The sequence below is a fragment of the Rosa chinensis genome, chromosome 7, assembly GCF_002994745.2.
Source record: "Rosa chinensis cultivar Old Blush chromosome 7, RchiOBHm-V2, whole genome shotgun sequence".
Lineage (NCBI taxonomy): Eukaryota > Viridiplantae > Streptophyta > Magnoliopsida > Rosales > Rosaceae > Rosa > Rosa chinensis.
Window position 1 is genome coordinate 52,783,770 of NC_037094.1, and position 26,224 is coordinate 52,809,993.

General features: G+C 40.1%; 1 protein-coding gene across 5 annotated transcripts in view; it reads left to right on the forward strand.

Annotated features, from left to right (window-relative positions):
• LOC112180191 (disease resistance protein RGA2-like) overlaps positions 1-26,224 on the forward strand; it is a 67,773-nt gene that overhangs the window by 21,522 nt on the left and 20,027 nt on the right. The gene's annotated exons all lie outside the window — the stretch shown is intronic.

Consider the following 26,224-nt stretch of genomic DNA (forward strand, 5'->3'; position numbering starts at 1 on the left):
GAATAATCATTTACACAACCACCCAGACGTTGAACCTGTACAAACTATAAAGCTAATCTTGCATAGCACATGAAATGGTACGAAAAATTTAAATTCTGAAAGCAAAATTAGGCAGATCAAATTCCCAAGATGACCAAATTCCATCAAAATCTTGACAAACAAACAAACTTGGGTATCAATCCATGTAATCAACTGAGAAAAATGAACTATGGATGAAGATTGAACAAAAGAAAAGACTAGAAAGAGTCTTACAAAGTATTGGCAAACTGAATATTAGCTTCAAGCGCCTTCAGCGAATCCTTGAAAGATTTTCGGTCTTTTTTGCTCCTCAATCACTCTTTCACCTAATAATCTCTCCCATCAAAAACCTTAGTCATCAATCTCCAATACCTAAAACCCAGAATTATTCAACCCAACATCCCTAAACACTTTCCTCTGCCTCGAATTAAAAACTAAAAAAATAGAAGAACTTTTGCTTTGTGTCGGGTAATTTCGATCAGAGCGGATCTTGCTTCTAAAACTCAAAACTATGTCTAGATGCCTACAATCAAACCAGTTCCCATAGAGGTAATCTGACTTCAAATATAAACAATTTGTAATAGCCAAATGAATTTTCTACGGTACTACCGTAATCAAACGCCTTATATATTCCAGCTATGTGTCATTCAAGCACCAGAATCCAATTAACAATTTTCAGTAAAAAAAGAAAAAATGAAAATAAAAAAATAATTCAATTATGAAAATACCTCAAGGCCTTTAAGATGAAATCATCACCCAACTTCTTAGTAACTTTGGGTGGAGAAAGCAACCAGTCCTCGTCGTCTTCCTCAATAACTGTAACCTTCACATTGTCATCAACCTTTTCAACCTAATCCCCAATTCATCCATAAAAAAAATATCAACAAATTGGAAACCATATGTAAAACCGGAACATCCGATTGTGGGAGAAAGAGAAACGAAACCCTTAGCTGTAATGAGGAGAGGAAGAAGAAAACGGTGACCATTGTGAAAGTGGGAGAGAGTGCAGTAAACCGCGCTGGAACATGCCTGAGACACACAGATCGGAGCTATAAACGACTAAAATTGAATTACGGAAACTGCAATCGCAAATTGAAAAGGTTACGGTTTGAATTTGGGGGAAAAGAAACAAACCTCTTTGACTTTGTTTAGATGGAGTTGGAGATCAAGTGGAGTTGATCCAGGCCAACATCTCATATCTACCGACGAAGTAAGCCCCGTCCATCATGCCGATATTCGTCGCCATTTTTGGAATTGCTGTGGGAAAGAACCTGAGATTTGAGTGAGTTGTATGAAACGGCTCTGCGGCGTCTTTGGGTTTAGAGAGAGAGAGAGAAGATGAGGTTTTGGTTTTGGGTTTCTGTTTGTGTCGGGACAGAGGCGCTACAGAGAGTGAGGAGTGGGGGTTTGTGTCGAGTTTATCTATTTTGTTATTTTATTAAGTGTTAGGGTTTCAAGTCCATTTGGACATTGCCCTATCAGTTTGGACAAGGACTCACACAACAGAAATTCGTAACAATGTGGTATGAATGCATCAGTTTTAATTTGTGGTTTGTCTCCTATCAGTATGACTTCCCCCTTTAGGGAGTTGGAGAAAAATAGTGGTGGGAAATCTCCCTCCTTTCTAACAAACTTTTGATCAGACCACAGTTATATTATTTCTCATCATATGATCAATACATGTTGGGTAAAATTTGGGGTTTCATATGGGCTTTAGCACCACTAACATGGGGGGAAACTTGGCACTCCATTTTTTTGAGCGTCACACAATAGTTTTTATCTTAAACGTCTTCTGAACTAATTCTTAAGTCCTTATCAAACGACTGCTCTTACAAAAACGACGTCTGAAAAAAAATTCAATCACATAACAGATAATTGCATAGCGTCGTCTGATTCGATTTTTGTAGTAGTGTTGTGACAGTTGAATCAACTAATGGAGTACTAAGAGCTTGTTGCGATTTGCTCGCCGTTGACATCATGGATTCAAGTATGGTGCACTTGGACTAAGAAAAGAGGATGATTTACAGATCGAGGGTTTCGCGATTGGTCACCAGCTAACTGCGTGCCACTTATCTCTGTTTAAGTGTTAATTGTCATTCTTTCCCTTTTTTTTTTTTACTGGTATAGGGTATCTGATTTGGCCCAAACTTGTCACCTACCACCTATAGATGTTGGGACGCCTAGAAAACATGAGTTTTACAATCTAATGGTAGCAGATTTTTTTTTTTTTGGTGTAAGGGCGGTGCGCAACCCTCAAGCCTTGGTGGCTTTAATTAAAGAAACTGTTGAATACAAGGGGGGAACATTTGGCCTAAACTCCTGATTACAATAGGTAACTAGAGAATATCCTGAAATATTATCCAAAGTCACTACTAAGCACATGTACTCAACAAAGCACCCACTAGCAAAGAGCGCACTATTGGTGACTCTATTTGCTTTAATTGCCATAAAGCAGCGGTGACACAACGGAAAGATAACTTGATCTGAGATTTACTCACCTCTAAATCCAGCCGCGTCTTCTTAATTAATAGCTCAAAATCGCAATCACAACCGTCCGTCTAATACAAATCCGTCAATCACCTAATCAAACATAATCGCAACTTAGCAAACGAATCATAAAACACACTTAAAAGATGATCCCATGGTCAAATCCTCATCCGTGACCACACAAGTCATCGGAACAGCTCTACGATCAACATATCACAATTTGAAGTAAATCTGACGGTCGGATCCTCTCTGATAGCAAACCGAAGATAACGCGTAAAACCGTAACTCTAGCATGCATCCACCTTTTCCAATATGACCCTATAATATATCAAAACGATTGTATGGATGCGTAAATGCATAAACTGAATACAGGACCCAAAAATATGGTCTGACCCGCCGCCACTCGCCGTCGGCAGCGAGCGGTCAACAGAGGGTCAACGCCAGCTAACCACCTCCAATGGAAAAGTCACCAACTATAAACATGTTCATTTTGAAGAGATGAGCAACCTTCATACCTGGAGCTAAGCGAGATTTGGTCTAGATCGTCCTAGATCAGGCTTGGAAGTTGGATTAATCTCAGTTGTCTGATCACGTTTCCAGATTCAACCAGAGCCGTCTAAATCTTCAAACCTTGATTTTTCACTCTACACTTTGAATAGTCCTTCAAGGTGGGTATGGGCGTGATCTAGAGGAGAAGACGTTTCTAGAAAGCTGACGATCTGCCCGAGGGGATGCCGGAATCTGGAATTCCAGTCGGATCTCGAAAGCGTAAACTTTGGATGCTCCGATCTGCTACTTCAGGCGAGGCACCGAGCAACCCACCACCACAGGGAAGTCAACGAGGCAAGTCTGAGTCGTCCTTGGCTTGTCCCGTCGCCGGAGGTGGCCGGAGTTGCAAGATTGAATCGGGTCGGATCGCCGGGTATCGTCTCGGGTTGGGTCGCGCAGAGGAGAGAGAACAGAGAGAATTCTGGGGGAGAAAATGGAAAAAGGGAAATTTTGGGGTTTTATGAAAAATCCCGGAATTTTTGCTATTTATAGAAATTTCCCAACTTTTCAATCGATCATAACTTTCTCATACGAACTCCGATTTCCGTGATCTACATATCCACGAACTCGTATCGACGCGCTCTACAACTTTCATGAAGGAAGTTTTTAAATAAACCCAATGTATAAAAAGTCAACATTTGCGCCCCGCCTAAAGTCATACTTTCCGAATAAAAATTCGTCCGAAACACTTCCGCTCCACCCTCGAACCACGAACTCATACAAATGAACACTTTATTAATCCCAAGAAACATTTAGGAATTAATAACAAATTTTCGGGGTCTTACATTCTACCCTCCTTAAAGATATTTCATCCCGAAATTTAAGCGCACTACCCAACAATCAAGTAAGGCTAACTCGTTCCCAAATCCTGTCCACGCCCTCATGTAAGTAATGCTCTCCTCATGAAGCCTCCACAAGATATTGAACAAGTCAATTTCCCTCGACCCAAGTTGTTATATAGTCCCATCTGGAAAACAAGCCAATCATCCACAATGGTCACATCGACACCGTTTTGAATAGTACCATGATCAAACACACTGTATCCATTGTAGTCTTCATCTTTATCATAGTCACATCAATATGTTTCGCACAACCCGAACACTAGGAGGTAAGACGAACCTAGTCGTCGAATCTCCACCTAACATCACCACGCAATAGGTCCGACAGACCACAATCTTAACTTCACGTTTGAAATTAAAAACGCATACCTTCAACATAACTTCATCAATCCGCAGATAGAATGACGCACTCACCCTTTGAGTAACTCCTTGTAGCTTTTAGAACAGTACTAAATCCTCGAAGTAAGATATGTCTAGGTAAACCAACTGATACAGATACAATACCGAGCATCACCACACTACGACACTCTACCACTCCACCTGGTGGTTAATCAATCATTTCTTGAATCAAAACTCTGCAATTGCAGCACATCACACTGATAAAACAACAGTCTAGAATCCTATCCTCATAACAGTATCTGCACCACTTCGCCAATCATACAGCCCCAGCATTACAAGAATTGAAAACAACAACATCATTTCAATCACTCAATCAACACATAAATTTGCCATAGTAAAACCATTCCAAATCACAAGGAATTTGTTTCACCAAATCACTACACCAAGGTCTCCGTCACCATCGATATATGGCATGCACAATCACTGATCAATTCCTACCATCTCATAACCACAATCACAGTAAGGTCTAGCCTCAGCTAACCTATGCATAGGTCATCACAAAGCATTCTACGAACACAATCAAATTGCAGAAAATTTCTACCACAACAAAAATCAGAGAAGCAACACTCCACAATCATTCCCAATACCATACTAAGACCTCAGACCACACCCCAGCATCTAACTAGATATACTGAAGCCACATCCCAAACACCAAACAGATGTGCAGGAATGTATGCTCCACTATATCACAACACTATCACTAAGCAATCAATAACCTCTAAGTACCTTCCAACCCAAAACATCTGCCGATTCAACTTAGGAAGAGCACAACAACTACTGGTCAAATACTCGTACCAACATTAGATACAAGCATTGGTCAAACACCATGACCCCAACAACCAAACGACTACTCCGCACAAAAGGATACGATTTTTCACGAAAACCATCCTTGATCACTCCACCAGAGTTTAATCCAGAGGTTCCCATTCCTCAAAAGACTACAACTCAAAGAAGCTACACCAAGCTCCTACACTTCACTTACAGAGCCGACCTATGCTCTGACGACTTAACGCTCTAGATGACACCTAACACTCCACATACCCAATGACTATGTCAATACTGAAGAGTATATGATGGGGATCCGCTGCAGACGGGCCATCACTCGATAGTACTGACTGTCACCAAATATGTACCTTACGCTCTGATACCAAACTATCACGCCCCGAATTTTGAATAAAAGAATTCAAATCCCAAACGCGATAACTTAACAAGCACAAGAAAAACACATACAAAAAATTTCATTTAAATTAAGCAACTAAACAAATTGAGCTCACAATGTCAATACCAACTCGTTCTTTAGAGTCACATATTACATTATAGATAGTTTACAAATTAAACTGAATGACAATTCAATAAGTAAACACACCCACCACAACTCACTACACAGAGAAGACTTAAAAACTAAGAGTACCCTTCGACATCCACGCTACCGAATGTACACCTTAGCTTCGATGACGATTAATCGATATTCTAACCTGCACAATAACCCCTACACCATGGAATGTGCACTGGGATTGCAAACAACAAACCCGGTAAGCTTTTTAAGCTCGTATGAGTAAACTCAATTAAAATGACTCACATCACTCATGCTTATAATTTCTCAGCTCGTGAAGTAATTAAAGCAACAACATTTAACTCCACAAAACACAACCAAACATCAAGTTCATATCATATCATATCATGCTCGAGTAAGTTAACTCATATCAAAATCAACATGCTCTGACTCTCAACTCATGCATCCAATTTCACAATACTTCAACTAAACAATTAAACTCAATTATGTTTTAAACATTTTAAAACACAGCGAACTACAAAATCAACCTTCATTTATCTCAACAAAAGTAGTTGTCACCTTAGTGACGTTTCAAATCATTTTCCATCTCAACAACAAATCTCAAACCACAACCGCACTTACAATTGAATTAAGTAAAATCAGTAATCCCTGCATAGAAACTTAGTTTAGGAGATCACATTAAAAACAAACAATAGAAATCATATAAATCTCTACATAGAGTTTAGTTCAGGAATTTAAATTAAAACAAATAATTCAAAAAGCGGTAATCCCTGCATATAACTTAGTTCAAGAGATTACATTAAAACAAACAATTCAAAAGACAGTAATCCCTGCATATGACTTAGTTCAGGAGATTACATTTAAAATCAAACAATTAGAATGACACAAAAAATAGATAAAGAAGTCAAACAACTCACACCAGAGTCGATGATCACCCATCAACACCAAAGTCGATGATCACCCATCAACTCCAAATAAATCATCTCACAACATGACTCGTTTTCAAAACTCAACATCCTTACCCCTTAAGGTACATACATCACAAAAGTGATAAAAAATCATATTATCCCAACTCACCCATAATATGAAAATCAAGTCTCTCTTGGACAATAAAAGAAAGAACCCACATGACACTCTCAATTAAAAACATGTATTCAAAGGCTTCATGTAACCCTCGTGTTACTCCCCTAAATATACAATGGCAGACAGACTAGAGCTTTAACTGAATCGTAGCCTGTCACCTCGGCCGAGGTTCAAACCTACGATAATGATTGCCTTTGTCACTACTTGTGACCTGGATCCGTAGACCTGAAAACATTTAAAGTCCCACGTGACTCAAAACTTTACCGAACTCGACTACTCATTCAACATAATAAACAACAGTTCAAAATGATATTCTGAATAAATCACAATTCACTTATATCACAAAATCATCTTTTATTTCCAAAACCATATATTTTCCTCAACATCACATTGCACAACAATAGTAAACTACACACTCAATTCCACCAAGATATATATTTCATGTAAATATATACATATATATATATACACACACGTAGTCATCCACTCAGGGATGCCACTACTACCAACTATAGTTTTATAAATTATACTTCTCGAAAATCATTTTATATCAAAACATTGTTTTAACCTACCCATGAACAGTTGTCGATCAAGTTCATATATTTTAAAACAAATAATTTGTTTCGAAAATGATTTAACAATTAAACAAGTAATTCCGAGTAATACATAAATCCATTCATAAATGAACCACGTGAGATTTACTTACCTCTAAATCCAGCTGCGTCTTCTTAACACCTCAAAATCACAATCACAACCGTCCGTCCAATACAAATCCATCAATCACCTAATCAAATATAATCGCAACTTAGCAAACGAATCATAAAACACACTTAAACGATGATCCCACGGTCGGATCCTCATCCGTGACTACACAAGTCATTGGAACAGCTCTACGATCAACATATCACAATTTGAAGTAAATCTGATGGTCGAATCCTCTTTGATCACAAACCGAAGATAACGCGTAAAACCGTAACTCTAGCATGCATCGACCTTTTCCAATATGACCCTATAATATATCAAAACGATCGTATGGATGCGTAAATGCATAAATTGAATACAGGACTCAAAAATATGGTCTGACGCGCTGCCACGCGCCGTCGGCAGGGAGCGGTCAACGGAGGGTCAACGCCGGCTAACCACCTCCAATGGAAAAGTCACCAACTATAAACATGTTCATTTTGAAGAAATGAGCAACCTTCATACCTGGAGCTCAGCGAGATTCGGTCTAGATCGTCTTAGATCAGGCTTGGAAGTTGGATTAATCTCGGTCGTCTGATCACGTTTCTAGATTCAATCAGAGCCGTCTAAATCTTCAAACCTTGATCTTTCAGTCTACACTTTGAATCGTCCTTCAAGGTGGGTATGGGCGTGATCTAGAGGAGAAGACGTTTCCAGAAAGCTGACGATCTGCCCGAGGGGATGCCGGAATAGGGAATTTCGGTCGGATCCCGAAAGCGTAAACTTTGGGCGCTCCAATCTGCTACTTCCGGCAAGGTACCGAGCAACCCACCACCACAGGGAAGTCAGCGAGGCAAGTCTGAGTCGTCCTTGGTTTGTCCATTCGCCGGAGGTGGCCGGAGTTGCGAGATTGAATCGGGTCGAATCGCCGGGTATCGTCTCTGGTCGGGTCTCGCCGAAGAGAGAGAATAGAGAGAATTCTGGGGGAGAAAATGGAAAAAGGGAAATTTTGGGGTTTTACGAAAAATCCCGGAATTTTTGCTATTTATAGAAAGGGAAAATTTCACAAATAGTACACCAAATAAAGGCCACTAATAATTCTTATACATGAAGTTCTAAATCAAGCATTTCGGTACACGAAATCTGAAACTCGAGTCACTGTCAATACACGTTGTCAATGACGCCGTTAATTTGAGGGGTAATATGGTCTTTTCAATTTTTTACTCTGAGCACCCGACTTTCTTTCTCTGGGCACCCAGGCTCTCTCTCTCTCTCACTCACTATGGGCACCCATCTCTCTTCCTCCCTCCCAATCCCGATCACCTTTGCAATTCCAACCTAATCAATCCACAACTTTTCACCTCTACTGAATCAACAACTACAACAACAGCAACAACAACTCAATTAGGAACAATGCAAATCAATTCTGGGACTCACTTTCCTTCCCGTCCTTCACCTTCAGCCTCCAACATCCTATTATTCACCTCTTCATCCTTTGGAAGCACCTTCTTCTGCGCCTCCTTGCTTCTGGGTTTTCTGTATGAAACTTTGAGTCGTCAAATCTGGAATTCTCGCTCTCTCTCCTCCATCGCACTTCTCTAAACACCATTGCTACTCACCTCCACCACCTTCATGCTTCTAATACAAATCTTTTGCAAAAACCTAAGAGATGATCTTCGTAAATGGAGTCCATCAGTCCATCACCCAAGAGGCCAAGAAGCATTATTGATAAAGGCTTTGTTTAGTTTACCAAAAAGCTAAGAAGGTTGTAGAAGCACAATTAATCTCATCATATCTCCTGACGTCTCTAGCTCTCTTAATTTATCAGGTGTAGAGAATATTTTGATAATGTAATTCTACTTTCGATGATACTCTTCATGTTGTTTTAATATTTTATTAATATTTTATGAGTTTCGTAATATAAATGTAATATAAAATTTAAAAATATTTAAAATTATAAACGGATCGGATTAGCGGATTAGGTATCAGTTAATTCGGCGGATACGGATTTAGATTGAGCTATAAACGATCCGCCGGGTTAACGGAGCGGGTTCGGGTTGAATTTTTTTATTAGAAAACGGATTTGGATTTAGGTCGATCCGTTCTAAATTCAATCCATTTATAGGTCTAGACAAGGCATTTAGAGTGCACACACAAACATTTAGCCCTACAAAATACATGCAAGGACTTATTACATGCCAAATACGTGACATACCAAAACAACTAATTAAAATAAAATGGTTAAACATAAATTAACCAACAAGCCCAAGCTGGGCCCAAGTAGGGAGCCCAAGCCCAAGCCCTAACCTAGGACAGAGGAAGACCACGAGCTGTAATCCAAACTTGGCCCAATCCCATCATAACCACCGTTGCCAGACCACTCCCTGCGCCGCCCCGCTGCACTCGCCGGCTTGCCATGAAACCATCGCCGTCCCCGTCATTCCATGGAGAAGCACCAACCCAACCAACTAAAAACCGCCCCAGATCGGATCCAACAGATCCAATCCAGGGACATCTCGGACTGCCTCACCATGAAGATGAAGGCCAAGGAGATTGAGATCGAAGGTTCTGGGCAGCTACCTCACCTGAAACTTTAAGCCCGATCAAGGTCGACTACAAACTGATTGTCAGCAAGTCCACTAGCAAGAAGAAGCTCATGCATGGTCTCCTTTCGGCAAGAGTCGCACAGCCGTCAGCGCCTGATCGCTGCAAAAGCATCGACGTCCGCACTTTTGCGGCAGTGTGGACATCTGCCTTTGATCATCTCTCTCTAAAATATATATATATATATATATATATATATATTCTTGTTACACGTTCATATGTTAAAAGTTCAGTGTCCGACGCTTGGTAAGTGGTTTACTAGGATAAGGGATTTAAAGATACAAAATCAATTAAAGTTAAATGGTGGTTCAATAACTGGACCTGGACGATTCTATTGAGTGGTGAGTAGTTTTTGTTCTTTGTAATTGTTGCCTGGTGTGTCTGATACTCTAAAATTATGAAGAATGAAATTCACACGACCTAATTTGCAATCCACACTCTGTTCCTTTTTTCGTTTAAATTCTTATAAAAAAAAAATTTAAGTTACTAAAAAATGAAAAATGTGTATAAAAACTCTCTCTCTCTCTCTCTCTCTCTCTCTCTCTCTCTCTCTCTCTCTCTCTCTCCCTCTCTCTCTCTCTCTCTCTCTCTCAAGTTCCATCCCTGTCCGTCGGCGAGCCCTTGCGCAGTCGTCAGAAGGGCTTTAGTTGACTCTGTGTGGGTCGTGGTGGTAGTTGGTGCAATGAGGGAGGGGGAGATTACAGCGGTTATCAAGATTGGTTTCGCTACTCGATGGCTTCAGCTGCGGACTAGTTTGGTGTCGCAGAATCGGAGGGCTGGCCGTGAGATGCTAGTGGTGACGTGTTGTCGTACCGATCAGAGGTTGGCCGGTGGTGGCATGTTCTTGGAGGCACGGTGTTGTGCCAATCGGATGAATCCATTCTGAGTTGGAAGTTATGGATCCGATCTAGGATTAGGTTTGCTTGTTTGGGGCGACGCTTGCTCATGACTCGTCGGGAATGACAGTAGGTACAAGGCGGCGGTCCGGCGAATGCGATGGGGCAGCGTAGAAAGTCTTCTGGTGACAGAGGTTGTGGCGGGGTTGCTCTAGGCTTGGATGGCTTCCCTTGGTTGTCCTCTCTCCTCGGTCAAGGCTCGGGCTTGCTCCCTCTTTTTGGGCCAAGCCTAGGCTTTTTGGTTTTTTTGTTTTTGTTTTCAGAGGGTTTGGTTTTATCTTTTGTTTGCTGTTTCAGTTGTGTTAGGTATTAGCTGTTAGGTCGAGTGCACTACAGGATGTGGCAGAGACAATCTTCGCTTCAGCCTTCCAGTGGGTCGTTCCTATCTGGTTTTGGGTCAACAAAAAAGTCTAGCTATGCCATAGACGAGCATTATTGGCCTTCTAATGGGTCGTTCCTGTCTGGTTTTGGGTCGGAGGCGATGGCGATTTGGAGTAGTTGTGGGTTGACTGTGTTGACAATATAGTGGTGACGGTGTTAGGTTTAATTTAGTCCCAGGTCTGAATATTCGGCAATTAATTTGGTCGGGTTTAGGTCACAATGAGTGTTGGCTTGGTCGATCAAAAGCTGGTCAGGTGGACTTTGGGTGGCGAGTTAGTGTTAACACAAGTGCGTTGTCTAGTTCAGGGTTCTTATTGGCTGGATGAGAGATGAGATGTCAAGGCTTCACTACTCCTGCGCTTGTTGTCTTTGCCATATAGTTGTAGTGCAAGTTTGGAGTCGGGGTTTTTTTTTGGCCCCTTGAGTAAGTCATTTTAGAGTTCCAGTGTGAAGTCTAGTTGCCATTTCTGTGTAAGAGATGTTGCCTAAAACTCGTTGTAAGCAGTTCATTATTAATGAAGTTCTTCTTGATAAAAAAAAAGTTACTAAAAAATGAAACATGAAGTGTAGATTGTAAAATGTATTTTGCTTCTTTGTATCAATATCATAAGGAACTTTAAATTCTTTTGTTTGAACTGATACTGATTTCTGGGGAACTTCGGTGTTAATTGTTATTGATTATTTGATTATTAATGTCCCCTACTTTCTCTCTTCATAAGATTAGATATTGAAGTTTTCTAATGTTATAGTGAATCACTGATGTCTATTTCTTACATACTGATCGAAATCAGTGGCCATAAGATTGCAAATATAGCATTGCATATATTTTTACTTAAAGATTCATGTTTAAAGTTTAGTTTCTAAAGCTTGGTAGGTGTATTCATAGTAGGATAAGGGATTTAAGGATGCAAAATCAATTGAAGGTAAAAGGGGGATCAGTAATTGGAGTTGCAGGATTATGTTAGTATGGTAAATTGTTCTTCATTGTAAATCATGAAACCTAAGCTTTTTTTTCCGACTCCAGTTTCTGTTTTTAACTAAAGTACTTCAAGCTGCAAGTATGCAGCAGTTCTCCAGTTTATGTTTTTAACTAAAGTACTTGAAGGTGCAAATATGCAGCAGTTCGTAGTTTTTTTAACTTTAGGTTGCTGGAAACCTTTGTGATCTATATTTTGGGATAAGTAACTCCTTTATTATCTTCTTATTTTGTAGATCAATCCAGAGTATCGCAAATTTCGTGAAGTGGGAGTTAGTCTTGACATGATGGCTGTCTATGATAACATGTTCAAAGGTAGCACAACCCTAGCTAGGTCACAATGTCATGATTCCCTCAGAAACTATAGATATTGAAGAGGTTGTGGAGGATTCTGAGCATAATATTATTTCTGGAGATGATGAAGAGGATTATGAGCAAGGTAATGAATATAGAGGGAAAAAGAGAACAAGTGTGGAGCGCCAAACAGAGGCTGATAAAGATAGAAAAGGAAAAGGAGTTATGGGAGGGCCAAAGGGGAAGAAAGAAAAGGTGGGAGGTGCGGCCAAATTGTCTACACAAATAGATCGGCTTGTTGATGTAGTCGAGAGTAGGAGTACAGCCACCTCTATTCGTGATAATGGTACCTCACATGGAACTAGTATTCAGGAGGTGATGAAAGTTGTAGCACCATTACTAGGAGCAGAAACTGGTACCAAGTTATGGTGGTTTGCAACGGAGCTGTTCTGCTCTTAAGAGAAGCGAGAGATGTTTTCTATTATGACAGATGTTGATCTCAAGCTCCAGTTTCTGATTCTTAATCAGAAAAAAGCTGAAAATTAAGTAGGCTGATCCTACTTTGTAACAAGATGGGTGTTGCTTGTCGTTTAGACCTAAGCTAAGATGCTTTATGTTTTTGTGATTTTCCACCTTTGAAAGATTGCTTGTTGTTAATTGTTAATGCTACTTTATTTTACTAAACTTAAAGTGATATTGATGCATCTTGGAACTATTATTACTGATGGTTGTTTGGTTATGTGAATTTGTGTTTGCTGTGAATCTGTGTTATGTTTTTATCTTGTTGCTCTAGTACATATATGCTAAACACATACTTGCAAATAGCCATTTTATGTTGTGAAATTTGATGAACAAGTAAATATTGACAGGAGCAGTTGTGTGAAGTATGGATGCTTCTGGAGATGAGGAGGAGATAGATCAAATTATAAGTCTATGTGCTCGTCTTATTCAAGTCTATCTCGAAAAGTACATTCAGAAAACTCCATGTATGACAAGCTCCTAAACAGGTTACATTTGGTTAATGGAAGTGTTAGAAGGCAATGAAAGTGGGTGTTAATTATAATCAATTTAGGATGGATAAGCAAGTCTTCCTCATGCTTGTGAATGATTTGGAAAAGATATTGAAGGGTTCAAGAAACATGAGTATTGTTGAAATATGTTGGCTAGGTTTCTCTATATTTTGGGACAAGGTCAGACAAATAGGAATACACAAGAACGTTTTCAACGTTCTGGTGAGATGGTTGGTAGGTATTTTGATATAATGTTAGAAATTATCTATAATATGGCAAAAGTGCTCATAAAGCCATTGGATCTGGAATTTAGGAGCATCTCACAAGAAATTCTAACTGATTCAAGATACATGCCTCATTTTAAGGTATGTATAATGTACTACTCTTTGAATATGTTATCCTTATATAAATGCTTGCCAATTTGCTATTTTCTAGAAAGCCTTTTTTTTTTTTATTCAAGTCCATTCGGTACTAATTTGTAGGATTGCATTGGCGCTATCGATGGTGTTCATGTCCAAGCTTTGATATCTCCATGTGATCAAGTGCCATACATTGGAAGAAAAGGGATACCCACCCAAAATGTATTGGCTATTTGCAACTTCAACATGCAATTCACATTTGTATGTGCAGGATGGGAAGACACCGCCCATGATAGTAGAGTATTCTTATCAGCTCTACGCAATCCTCGATCGAATTTTTCTAAACCCCCAAATGGTATTTTATTTTTCCGGAATTACACAAATAATAACTTATAATCTTTTATTTTACTAAGATCAATCATTCCTTATAATTTTTAATTTCAGGAAAATACTATGTGGTGGATGCAGGATATCCACAGATGAAGGGTTATTTAGGACCATATAAAGGTGAGTGGTACCACCTTCCACATTTTCGTAGAGGTGATGAACCGACCGGTCATAAAGAAATATTCAATCATGCACATTCTTCACTAAGAGGTGTTATTGAGCGCACTTTTGGGGTATGGAAAAAGAAATGGAGTATTTTACGTGATATGCCACATTTTCCTTATGAAAAACAAGTGAAGATAGTTATTGCTACTATGGCTCTTCATAATTACATAATAAGATATGCTTAACAAGATACTGATTTTGATGAAAGTGGAAATTACTCAAGTGAAGAGACTAGTGCAGAGATGGAGGATAATGAACATGATGGAGATGGTTCAGGAAGACAAGAAATGGAGGTGTTAAGAAATGCAATTGCACAAAGTCTAATGAATGCATCTATTTAGCATTTAGTTGCAATTTTCAAGTGACTTTAATATATTTTGTGTAATGGTTCCCGTTGAACTATGGTCGGAAAATTAATCCAAATATTCTAGATGAGATTTTGTGTAATAGTAAAACATAATATGCATATTGAAGGGTTTAAGTAAATCTTTTATTCGGTCCAACCAAGGGTACAAGAATAATACAAGAGAAATTTTTTTTAATTTGGTATGGTTACATAATCAAAAAACAAAATTAAGTATTTTAGTGGCATATCTTAGCATGTATGACCATTTTGGTAATTATACCCAGCCAAAGCACTTTTGCCGTGCAACTTACCAAACACCTAGAAATTGCTTTTGGACCTCACAACACTTTTAAAAACAGTTTACCAAACACCTCAGCTGCTTCTCCTCACAGCAAGTTCGGAAGTGCTTCCTCTCACAGCAAGTTCGGAAGTGCTTCCCCTCATAGCATAGCAATCCCAAACTAAGCCTTAATCTTCCTATCATCCATCACCTCATCTTCTCCATTATGTTGATGTAAACTTGTTAATTTGGATCTCAGTGGTTAGAGCACCCACTACCTAAGATCGAGGTCATGGGTTCAAGTCACCATGGGGATAAAAGTGAAATCCTTTGATCCTTTTTCAGTCACTTAATAGGAAAAAAAAAAACTGGTTAATTTGTGTCTACTAAGTACTAACCATTTCTTGACCTCTATCCATGCCCATTTACGTCACTGTACAGAGCTATAGCAGTTTCATTCTAAAATTAACCAAACACGCCACAATGATTTTATCGATCAAATTAATTCTAAAGACATAGTTTACCAAACACTTAATTGAGGTTTATGCCTACTGATTATTTAACAGCTAAGTTTTTACACAGCTGCTGCATATTCTCACAAAAATGCCAAACTAAGCCGTAATCTGTTTGATGCACCGTTGGTGAGCCCCATTTCTTCATATGCACTTATTTCAGTTTCAGGTAAATAAACATGGTGTTCAAGGAAATCTCTATTCTGTGTTTGGCCCAAACTCTAGGTTACTTGACCTAGTGGTAATAGGGTTACATTAGAAGAATCTAGATTCCTATTCAATGTATGATTACTTTCCTTGTATGATTTGGATTCTATGCATTGTAATCCTCTATATAAAGAGGCCCCTATTATCAATGAGAATATACAGCAAATTCCTCTCAATTACCGTTTCCCTAAAACACGTTATCAGCACGAACCCTAACCCTAGCTATAAGCTTAAAATCGGATTAGCCTCGCATGTGGTACTACTGCCCCAGCAGTCCCCGCGTCACAACTTAACGCTAACCCTACCAGGTTAGCCTCGCTGCCCCTGCAGCGCCCTGCTTGTCTTCTGCCTTCGAGCGCGTTTGCTTTTCCTGCGAACACTCTCTTCCTCGCATGACCCTGCTACACTCCTGCGAGATATCAGACTAGTACCCTCGCATGTGCTCGCTTCTCCCGCGAACGCTCGCCTGCCCTCGTAACTTCGCTTCTTCGCGGCTCTGCATCCTCGCGGCCCCTCATCCTCGTGGCTCTGCATTCTAGTGACACCGTGACCCTGCGACACAGCAGCACATCCGCAACGCCCGCGACATCCCCGCAGCAGCCCCACAACAATCTTAGCGGCATCCCCGCAGCTGCTCTGCAACAGACCTAGAGGCATCTCCGCAGAATCCTCGCGGCATCCCCGCAGCCGCCTCGCAATAGTCCTCTCGGAATCCCCGCAACGGCCCCGCAATAGTCCTCGCGGCATCTCCGCAGCATCCTCGCAGCGACCCTACAGCATTCCTGCAGAGCCCAGCCAACAACTTTTCCGGTCAAGATTTTCTTCAACTTTCCAAGGTAAACTTTTCTAAAAGTTCCCTTTTTTGAAGTTTTTCAATTTCTTCTTTTTCTCGGAGACTTCCAACATCCCTTCTTCTACCCCCCTTTCTTCTTCATAGAGGAGACCAATAGTCGAACTGTGGGGGTTCGTGCTCACTCCAAGCTTGGAGCTTGTAGAGTCCTCCAAACTTAGAGTTTGTTGAGAAGAAAACAATCGACCACATACATCGTTGATCTAATCCAAAACCCCTCTTGGAATCAGATTTTCTTGGAAGCGACTACGCACAGAAAATCCCTAAATTTCTTGGAAGCAACTACGCTCAGAAATTTAATAGTTTTTCATGGTAGCCTTTTCGCTCCGAAACTAACCCTAATTTCTTGTTCTCTTTTAGGATGAATAACCTGAACAAACTGGACTTCGCTCCATTGGGAACAACTGGCTCTGGATATCACAGGTGGGTTCGTGATGTCCACCAGCATCTCAAGGCTGATGGAATCTTGGATATGATTCTCGAGCCTAGACATGACGTGCTAACTATTGAGCAAGCTCAAGTTTTGGAAGCAAATAGAGCAGCCTTAGAGGCAAATAAGGTGAAAGCCACCATCCTAATGACTCGTCATATGGATGATTCACTCCAGTACGAGTGTATGAATGAAGAAGACCCCAGAAGGTTGTGGGTCTCACTCGAAGAATGATTTGGCAACGTCCGTGACTCCCTGCTTCCTGACCTAGAAGTGAGATGGCATAGCCTCTGCTTCTGTGATTTCAAGTCAGTTCTTGATTACAACTCAGAAGTACTTCGAATTAAATCCTTAATGGAATTCTGTGGTAAAGAGATCACAAATGTGATGTTGATTGAGAAGACTCTCTCTACCTTCCCTATCTCTGCATTGATGGTTACTAAGAACTATCGAATCAATGTTACTGCAGGACAGATCACAAGGTTTCACGAGCTTGTTGGAGCTATGAATGTCACTGAAAAGTATGACAACATCCTTGTGAAGAACTATAATTCGAGATCCGTAGAAACAGTGCTTAATCCAGAATCCAATTATAGTCACGCCTCTAAGAGAGGGCGCCAAGAGCGAAACCCTAATCATAGGAATACTTCTAGACGTTCTGGTCCATATAATCGCTATACTTGGGAAGGTAACCGCCAAAATAGGGGAACACGGAACCGAAGAGGTCAACGTGGAAAGAGAGAGGGGGGCAACGCCTCTGGCCATGTTGGTGGCGCCACCAACACTAAGAGCCATCTAAATGACGCTTTCAAAGCACCTCAATCAATGGAGTTTGAGCAAAGAGATGCATGTTCTCGATGTGGAGTATCCAGTCATTGGGCACACATTTGTAGAGCTCGTGAAGAAATTGTCATCACCTACAAAGCATATTATGAAGTAAAAGAAGCCTACTGTGTGGAACAAGAAGATCAAGGAGCTGATCTAGAATGAAGGGTTGAAGACTACAAATCTGGCTGAGATCAATAGATCGTCAATTCTGTTTAAGTCTTTATTTTTCTAAGAGATGTAATGGGAAATTGCCATTTTACATTAGCTAGCATTTGGATTAGATTCCCCTAATGGTTAAGAGACAATGATGTACTCCGTTGGCTAATGAATACAATTTCGAGTTCCTTTCATTATGACTCCATTTTGATTCTGAGCATAATTCTTTGTGATTACGATGGCTTGGCCATTAGTATTAATTCAAGGACATGGAATAGCCCAAGTTCCCCTTGCCAAATGGCACCTTGATTACTGTCACAGAAACTCTCTACTCTCCTAGGGCAAATCGCACCTATGAATAGCCAATGGATTCCGTGCGAAACCGCATGTAGAGAACTGAAATGAGTTCCTCTGCAATACCTCTAACAATTGCGAACAAGGGCGCATCTTAGAGAAGTTTATGTGTCCCTCTAGTGGACTTTATGTCACTATTCGAGCTATTAAATCCAATGAAGTTATGAGAGAAGATCTCTTGGATTTAGACACATATTGGCTTTGTGACGACAGGATAGATCATCATAGTCATGATATGATGATCCGTCTACTAAAGACTTCACACGGACATCCATTCTTCAGAGTGAGAAGAAGCAAGAATCGAAAATTGATTCTCGGACTTAGCGTGATTGCCGCTACCGTAGCATCTGGCGCTGCCGCTGTCCTTAGCCGCCATAGGGCAGCGAAAGTCCTTTGTGACAACGCCATAAATGGCGCCAACCATGGCCATTCTGCCATGGATGCCATTTTCCATGGTTCCACCGCCATGATGGGTGATGTAGTTAGTAGTCAAATATTTTGCTTCTAATAGCGCTACAAATGGTCATGCCTAACCAAACTCCTCATTGGTTGCTTCTAAGGCACCTCGCTCATTTTGCAAACCCCGTTCCTTAGGGAAATTAGGACTGAGACCGTCCTATGCAAAGGATATAAAAATACTCATTATGTTCTTACATAGAATCTGTGGGAATTATGTGGATTGATTCAACCAACTTACAGACGCTTAAATATTTCATGATGTTGGTTGACACGCAAACACGCTGGTCACATGTTGTGTCATTGTCCACCTATAAATGTTGCTTATGCTACACTCCTAGCACATATCATATGACAACGGGCTCACTCCCTAGATCATCCTATTTAGTCCATTGGATTTGACTATGCTAGAGAGTTTACATCGAAAGACTTTCGATGGATATTGCAATGGGACTGATGTTGGACGTCATATTCCCATGTACACACCCAAATGGTCTTGCGGAAACGACTACGATGATAGTCCGGACATTGATAATGCACACCAATCTCCTTATATCCGCTTGGGGTGATGCAATATCGCATGCAGCTATGCTAATTCGTCTACGACCCACCACCACTCAATGTACCTCTGCATTACAGCTAGTGACTGGGTACAAGTATCGTACTTACGCATATTTGAGTGCACCATTTATGTGCCAATTGCGCCGCCACAACGCTTTATGATGGGTCCTTATAGACGAATGGGCAACTACGTTGGATTTGAGACTCCAACAATCGTTCGCCACTTAATGCCCTTGCAAGTCGATCTCATTACCGCTAGATTTGTGGGTTGTCACTTTAATGAGACAGTCTTCCCGTCGTTAGGGGGAGATAAGAACACGGATGTTCAGCAGGAACGACAGGAATTGTTGTGGTCTGCCCCCACTATGTCTCATCTCGATCCCTGTTAAAGTGACGAGATCACACAAATATGCTGCAAACAAGCCTGCAAGGAAGGACGTCCCTGCGAGAGGGCGTAGCGCCACCCTACACAGAGGTAGGCATGGCGTCAATGCCAAAGAGAGTGGCACTCTGGTGTTACAGGTCATGGCCCCAGCTAGGATGCGTGGGAGGCCTATAGGTTCGAAGGATACTTTGGCACATTCCAATCCTTTGATCATCAAGACTCAAAATCCGTCTCATGAGAATCTTCCAAGTTAGGGTTATCGTTGGGGGACGCCTCAACGTCAGAACCTATTCCCGAGAATATAGAGCTCTATGAAAATTACACTAGTGTACATGAGACGTGGGATAGAAACTCCATCATAATTGATGATGTAGTTGCGCATTTTGTTGCGCATGAGTTTGTTGAGTAAGATGATATTGAACCACGCTCCGTTGATGAATGAATGCCAACGTAGAGAGATTTGGCCAAAATGGAAAGATGCGATCCAGGTTAAGATGGATTCCCTAACGAAGAGGAAGGTTTTCGAGCTAGTGATGCCAACACCTCCTGACATAAAATATGTTGACTAATGGGTCTTCGTTAGAAAGCGTAGTGAGAAAAAGAAATGTAATCTCCCCTTATGGCACAAGGCTTCTCATAAAACGCCCTGAAATCGACTACGATGAGACATATTCTCTCGTAATGGATGTCATTGCACTCCACTACCCTGTCAGTTTGGTAGTTTCCGAATAACTGAACATGCAGCTTACAAATGTGGTCACTACGTATCTCTATAGGGATCTAGATACGGAATATACAAGAAAGTTCATGGTGAACTTCATTTACCCATGTCAAGTGGCTCTAGACCATGGAGCGCGTTTAACAAAGAGATTGAAACGCTCACTAAAGTGACTACTTGATTGGGAAGGGATATGCCCGCGCGTTTCGATAACAAGTTTTAGATTCTATCGCGGTTCATGTTGGACATGATCTTCATTGGAAGCCCTTAAAAAGTTAAGGGAAACTGCTGAACACTTGAAATCCGAGTTTGAAATGAAGGATTTTGGGAGAACACGATTATGTCTCGATTTGGAACTTGAGCATCGTGTCGATAGATGCTTAGGCATTTTGACAAGGTCAAGCCTTCAAGCACCCCCATGATCGTCCGTAGTCTTGATCCTAAAAAGGATCCTCTTCGTCTGAAGGATGATGACGAAGATGTGCTAGAGGCAGAAGTGGCTTACTTAAGTACAATAGGCGCATTATTGTACTTAGCTCAATGCACAAGACTTGACATCTCATTTACCATGAACTTGTTAGCTAGATATATAGCTCTGCACCAACGCGACGCCATTGGATTGGTGTAAATGAGATCTTTCGGTACTTGAGATGTACGATTGATATGGGCTTGTTCTATCCCAACAGAGAGACGATGAATTCAGACCCATCACACACCAGAAACGCCACCAACACTGGCCTGCGTTCTCTATCCCCATCCCAAAACGATATTAGTGTTTTGGAAGGTTTTGTTGATGTTGGGTATCTCTCTGACCCATACAAAAGGTCATTCCCAAACTGGTTAAGTGTTCACCGTGGGAAAAGACCGTGATATCTTGGAGGTCTACGAAACAGACCGTAGTCGCTATATCTTCGAATCATACAGAGATTATTGCTCTTTACGAAGCAGTTCGTGAATGTATATGACTTCGATCCATAATTACGCATGTTCGAACAATTGTGGTTTAAAGTCTACCACAGATGAGCCTACAAGCATTTTGGATAATGCTACTTGTTTTGAACAAATGAAACAGGGCTACATCAAAAGCGACAACACCAAGCATAATCAGCAACAACAGACTCTCCTCAAGATCAAAATGAACTATGTTCGATCTGAGGACAGTGTAGTAGACTTTCTCACTAAGTCATTGCTTAAATTCCACTTTCGAGAAACATGTTGGTAACATCATTTGCGGAAGTTATCCGAACTCCCATGACCGTAGTCATCAGGGGGAGATGCAGACACCAGGGGGAGATGTCTACATGTATGGTCTCGAAATGTGAAGGTGTGTTGTACTCTTTTTCCCCTTCGACCGAGGTTATTTTTATCCCACTGGGTTTTTGTTACTCGGCAAGGTTTTTAACGAGGCAACGAGAGAAGCACCGTGTTTGGGCAACACAAGGGGGAATGTTCAAGGAAATCTCTATTCTGTGTTTGGCCCAAACTCTAGGTTACTTGACCTAATGGTAATAGGGTTACATTAGAAGAATCTAGATTCCTATTCAATGTATGATTACTTTCCTTGTATGATTTGGATTCTATGCATTGTAATCCTCTATATAAAGAAACCTCTATTATCAATGAGAATATACAGCAAATTCCTCTCAATTACCGTTTCCCTAAAACACATGGTTGATTTTCATTTTCTTTTCACCAATAAACGCGTGTCCTCTCTTCGACCTTTGGATTAATGTTGATGCGCTCCGTCTCAGTTGTAATGTCCATGCAATTCTGGAGAATGGGCCTGCTACTATGGACTCTCACTCTTCCAGATCATCACCTCCCTCATTTCAATCCAGGCCCATCTGCATCATCACTGGTGTAAGTAAACCCTACCTTGTTTGTTTTTCTTCAATTTGATTGTTTCGGATATAATATGGAGAAATTTGCAGGCTACTTCTGGATTGGGCGCTGCGGCCGCCCATATTATTTGTTATTGTGGTGAGTAAGAATCTTTCTAATATTTGATATTGTTCTATGAATGTAGGATGCTTTTTGTCATTCCTTCACTGATGTTCTCCCCCCTTCAGTGTCAAATACACAGGTTGACGAGGACACTATCTGGGAAGTTCTTCGGCAGATCAAAACAATACCCATATGAAAATATTCAACCTGCCTTATTTGGCTTTCAAAGTTTTGAGACTTGTGTGCCTCTTGCAGTCACCTGAAGTTGGAGTTAGCTCCATTCTTGATGCAGCACTTGCTTCACCAGTAAGCTTATACTAATCCTACACTTATGCAGCTTGTCTATGTGTTGTGATTTGTGAATGCCAGTGAAGGTTTGTTCTGTCTGTCTCAAACTTAATAAGAAGTTCTATGCCAAAGGATCTCATTAACTATTTCCTTAAAATTTTATACGTTACAGCCAATGTTCTTATCCTGATGCCAATGTGTCTTGTCTTATGCAATGAGTTATAAAAATATATGGAACATTATGTTTAGTAGTTCATCTGGAAAAGGGGCATAAGGTTATCTGATACTGTAAAGACTGATTATTTCTCATACAAGATATCTTGGAGATTGAAAATTCCCTTGTCGAGCATTGCTATTTGTAATGTCTCAGTCTGTTTGTTGGTGGGAATGGGGTTTTAAGTGAGGTCCTGGACAATTGACACATTTATTCATTAAGTTTCCAAATAGTGCATTATGACATAAATCAGCGTCCAAACCATCTTCAATTAATATTTTGCTGTTCCTTACAGAGAAGATTAATAATATTAACTGCAGTGGAGTGCATGGTTAATTTAGTCACTGCATATAACTACAAATCCATTTGGTGTCCTTCAGCATTGTGGTTAACAAATCCATTGGGATTGAAGAAGTATAATCCAATGTGTCTTGAACTAAATGTTATACATATTTCCTTCTTCCCTCACTCTTGAAATGGAGGATTACAGTGAATCTCACAATCATTGAAAGATTCCTCATCTGATCACTGTCTGTTAAATTTAGGAAACACCGGGAGTTTACTTTTTTGGTGGAACGGGCCCTACTGTCAGCTCTTCTATGCTTTCATATGATCCGAAACTTGCGAAGGAACTTTGGAATACATCATCTAATCTATTTCAATTTTCAAGAGTCACAGCTTGCTTTCAAGGAAACCTTCACTTTTGTATCAAATTGTATCAATGGAGGAAACACATCTCGAAAATTAAAAAGAAGTTATATTTGACTGTGGCTCATTAAAGGGGAAGAACCCTATGGCATTTCTAAGTCCTTCAAAAGTCATACTTATTTCTATTATTATAGCTATTTTCTCAAAAATTTCTTCTCTTTCACTCACTTGTTAATATAGCTATTTTCTCTTTTATGTTTCAGTGAAGTATTAGGAAGTAGAATCGTAAGTCCTTGTATTTGTATATTGATGGAAGAAGAGGAGAATAAATATTATATCATGATGAACTTATAATATACCTATTCGACTTGCCCTGCAGGATATGGAGCTCCCAACTTGAGGTATTGAGCTATATCTACATGGAATCTGCTATAACATGAGCTGTACTTCTTGTTTCTGAGAGAACTTGATGTCTCAGTACATTATAACAAGTAAATGGGGCTGTTATAGAATTCCGTTCTGTTGTATGCATGAAATGAATACTCTATGATCGGATCCAAACTTATTAGAGGTTGCAGAAATCAGTATTAATTGCAGTATCTGTAGTTATTTTTGATTTCATTTATTGAAGGCATGATAAAGTGGAAGTGGCATTTACATGCAGCCTGCCCTGGAAATTTATGGTGTTAATTTTTTAACACAATCATATAACTCACATCAAGTTCCTTTCTCTTAGCAAATAACTCATCTTAAAGATATACAAAACCTCCAACCTTCAGTTCTGTCTGTCGGAAAAACTGAATTATGAAAAGGAGATATTAAGTTCAACTGTGCAAGGAAGAAGGCTTATGCCAAACTCATGGATGATGAAACTTATATCAGTAATGGAAATTTCTGATTGTGGTGGACTGCCTTTCTACTGTTTATGATTGAAGCAATAGTTTGTGCTGTTGAAATCTGGTCATCTATGTGTTGAAATTTGTTTACTACCTGAGAACTAATGCATTTCCACTTTAAGGGAACTTGCAGGAAGATTTGCCACTTCTGGATTCTGTGTTGCAGTCCCGGACTTCATCTACGGAGACCCATTTGTGTATGACAATTACAGGCCTCTGGCAGGCTGGTTAAAAGATATGGAATGGTTCGTTCTTGCTCTTTCATGAATTCCTGGATATTTATTTTTTAATTAAATGCTCAGCTGTAATATTGACGTGTGAATCAGATATTTATAATTTTGGGCTGCACCAAAATTTATTTGTATTCTGCTGCCTGGTTTTCTTGTTTTTCCTTCACACCTAGCATATATTCTAGCAAAATGGAAACATTTTTGCCGTTTTAGAAGTTTGTTGCCCCAATATTGCAAACTCATGCATATATTGTTGCATATTTTAGTTATAGATAATGTCAGATTAGTGATTGCTAAGCATTGATCAGGATAAGGGCTTTAAAGATGCAAAATTAGGCTAATTAGCGATTGACGCTCTGACAGGCAAAGGTTTTTCTGCAACTGCTGCTGCAGGCTTCTATTGGGGTGGTGAGTGTAGTTGATATTCTTTTTATACAGATTTTCTTCTCCCCTTTCTCTTGTTTTGTTAACTTCCAGTTTTTTCATCATCATTTCCACTATTTATCCTATTGTCAACCAGATACTTAGTTCCACGTGTAGTTTCCCCTAGTTTAATTCTTCAGCAACGTAAATGAGGACTCTACAAATATAGCAGCTGACTGAACTAGAAACTCTTATGTTTTTCTCAGCCAAGGTCGTCACCAAACTTGCGCAGTCCGAGTCCATCCAAGCTGCTGTGCTGTTACATCCTTCATTTATTACGGTGGATGAGCAATTTTATTCTCTTAAGTTCTTAACTATAGGTTGATAGCTCTGTGAAGATATCTCCAAAAGTTGCACATGGTTGGGCTGTGTGGTACGATGTTGACATGAAGTAGCTGCATGCAAAGAGTGCACAGGAAGCGTATATGACGAGTTTCAGTGCTTTGCTAAGCATGTAAAGTAATTATCTCCTTCTCGATCATTCTGTTTCTGATGAGAACAATATGGATTCTTCAATGGTATAATAGTTCTTGGAACTCTGATCCAATTCAAAGTCTTGATATATTAAGTATGATATTTGATACTCTGCTATATGTTCCAAAATAATGTTCTTAACTTCTTATTTCAAGTTGGAGAAAATCATACCATAAGTAACCAGATGTGTAACCCCTTATGAATGCCTCCTCTCATGATACACTTGGTTATGACTAATATGCTGAAGACTGATGGCCAAATGGTACGTAGTTCCATCCATTTAAATTAGATGTTAAGACCCTCTGTTTGTCTGAGTTCTGAGATCTTTTTGTTTTATAGTGGACGGTTTATGTGGACATGAGTCTAGAGATTTTAGTGCTATCAGCTTATAGCCTTCTAGTCTGGAGCTTTAATTCATCAGTCTTCAGAGCCATGCTATCAGACAAGTGGGGCTTCTATGTTGTGCGGTTATAGTTTCATCCTCCTTGAAAAGTATGATGCTAACTTGGTGCGGACTCAAATGAGGCGTTGGAAATTACCAAACACATGGAATTGGAAATCATAATACTAATATGGTATGGAATGTGACATTGTATGCGTGA